The sequence below is a fragment of the Octodon degus genome, unplaced genomic scaffold (assembly GCF_000260255.1).
Source record: "Octodon degus isolate 3935 unplaced genomic scaffold, OctDeg1.0 scaffold00218, whole genome shotgun sequence".
Classification (NCBI taxonomy): domain Eukaryota; kingdom Metazoa; phylum Chordata; class Mammalia; order Rodentia; family Octodontidae; genus Octodon; species Octodon degus.
Window position 1 is genome coordinate 264470 of NW_004524794.1, and position 2840 is coordinate 267309.

Here is a 2840-nt window from a genome sequence, read left to right on the forward strand (position 1 = left end):
GGCTGGCTGGCATGTGGTGCTGGGAGATTGAACCGCGGTCCCTGGGCTTTGCCAAGCTTGTTCCAAGTAGGTGCTTTAGACCACTGAGCCATCCAGCCCCTAAAATTTTATTTTCTAAGAAAAAAAGAAACTTTCCAAATAAGTAATAGGCGATTAACACTGGCTAATACATTGCATATTGTCATATTTAGTTCCTCAGTGTACAACATATAGATATTGAATTGTCCAAACAATATTAGAGCAAACCTTTCTTTTCAATGAACTGAGAAAAATGAGTAATAATCATCTTAACTATCATATGCATATTTTTCTTGCTTTTCCCTTCTTTTCTCCTTTCCCCATCCCAGTTTCTCTTCCTTTCGAATGGTTCCTTCTCATTTTGCAATATCTTTTGTACATGTTGGATCTTATGCTTTCCATCTTCCACACTAGGGAGAAAATACGGTGTTTCCACATGTGCGTCTGGTTTATTTCACTTATGAGTGTGGTCTGAAGTTGCATCCACTTGCCTAGAAATGCCTCAAGCTTATCCTTCTTTATGACTGAGTAATACTCCACTGTATAAAAGGACTACATGTTTTTTACCCATTCCTCAGTTGACAGGAATTTGGGCTGTTTCTAAGATTTAGCTATAACAAATTATGCTGCTATAAACTTGAGTGCACATATATCACTGCGGTAATGTTGTAGGCAGCCGAGTTAGATAGAAATACTTGTAGGCAGGGGCTGGAGAGATGGCTCAGTGGTCTAAAGCATCTACTTGGAACAAGCTTGGCAAAGCACAGGGACCGCGGTTCAATCCCCCAGCACCACATGCCAGCCAGCCGCGCCCCCTGGTGGGCTGAGCTGGTCACACACACACACACACACACACACACACAATAAATGTTAAAATAAAAAAAAATTTTAAAAAAAAGAAATACTTGTAGGCAGTCAGGCAGGGTCAGGCCCTCAAAAGAGATAACGCACAAGTCCAGATATTTTGCAACTATGGGAGGGATGGATGCTCCTGCCGTGGGCCAGACCTAAAGACCAAAGTTCAAACAAATACCGACCTCCCTAAAGATTGGCATCGGAGATTGATCATCACCCTGAGGGAGACCAAGAATCGTTAATCTGACTACTACTGGATGGTTACCCCATAAAATCCTATTCTACATTCATACCCACTTGCTATGTGACTCGCTTCCCCATTTGGTACTGAACTTAATCAATTTTACCTGAGCAAAGGCACTTGTAATCCCAGTGGTTAACCATAGTTTTGTCCCACCTCCTGCCCACCTAAGCGAGTTTCCATTCTCTCCACCTTAGCCCCACATGGTTTCACACTATAAAAGTCCCTAGAAGAGACAGCTTCTGGGGGAACTACCCACTCGGGCCGCCCTCCTGTCCCTTTCTTGGACAGGAGCTTTCTTTCTCTCAATAAATATATTCTGCTCATAACCTCCGTTTGTTCCTAAAATTCATTCTTCGGTTTTAGAGAACACGAACTCGTGCAGGCCAGGCCCAGAGATCATATTTCCCTGTGTCACTTGGAGGTTCCCTACATTGTTTTGAGGTCACCCACCTCAGACCACTTTTTCTCCCTGCATCAGTATGATGTTTTTAATTCTTCTGGGAAGATAGCCAGAATGGGAATAGCTGGATCAAATGGAAACGCTAATCCTAGTTTATTGAGGAATCTCCACACTGATTTCACAGCAGTTAAACCAGTCTACACTCTAACCAACAGTGGAGAAGGGTTTCTTTTTCCCTACAGCCTCACCACCAATGATTCTAGATGGTAACTTCTGAGTTAGGAGTGATGGAAAGTGTCCACACTCTTCCAAGCTGGGCCTGGCAGTGTCCTCATTTTCTGGTGTCCTGTTGTTCAGCTGGCCTTCTGTAGCCAGTTCTATGCCTCCAGCACCTGAGTGTGGCCATCCATGAGGCTACGGGTGTAGAAGGATGAGAAGGCTCTGGGACAGTCCCACACACACCCCAGCCCCACCATGGTGTGGATAGTGGTTTTTATGGAGAGGGTTGAGTTTTCAAGTCTAGGTGTCCCAGGGTGTCCAGAGTATATCTAGTGATGTCACGTGGCCTGTCCTTTGGACCACATGTGATACATACCCATGCTCCTTATGTCACATTTCCTGTGGCCTTCATGGTTGGGATTGTGAGCTATCACCTGGAATAGTTCATCACAGGAAAGAACCCTCAACCTGCAGAGGAAGGATAAAGCATCTCAGAGCACTGGGTGGACCTGCTACAAGCTGGATGAACTGCTAGGCAAGGACCACAGCCAGATGGTGAGCCTTAAGGACAGACTGGAATGTGCCCCTAAATCTTCCCTGAACAGAGCCGCCCCAAGAAGAACTGATGGAATACTTAGGACCCTCTGGTCAATGAGGCCGGGGGGCTGTGACTGATCCTATCAGGTCAGCCCAGCCCCAGAACATACCTCTGATTTGCTTTGCTGCTTACTCTGGCCCCATCTGTACCCCACAGCCCCACAGGTACTGGTGGCTGCTTTATAGCCAGGGAGACACAGGAGCAGCTGAAGGGCCAGCCAGGAGCAAGGCTGAATCTACACACTGGGGTATCCAGATGCTTAGGCTTTGGCTTCCGCTGGTGCCCTGCCCAGAGGAGTGCTGTAAGTGATCATTACTCTCAGTCTCCCTGGGGTGGCCATGTGGCCTGGCACAGGAATGACTGGGATTTGGGAGTTCCGCATGTCTACTTCCCGTTTGCACTGGGACGAATTCAGAAATCTATGTGGTTGGGCTGGAGAGATGGCTCAGTGGTCTAAAGCACCTACTTGGAACAAGCTTGGCAAAGCACAGGGACCGCGGTTCGAT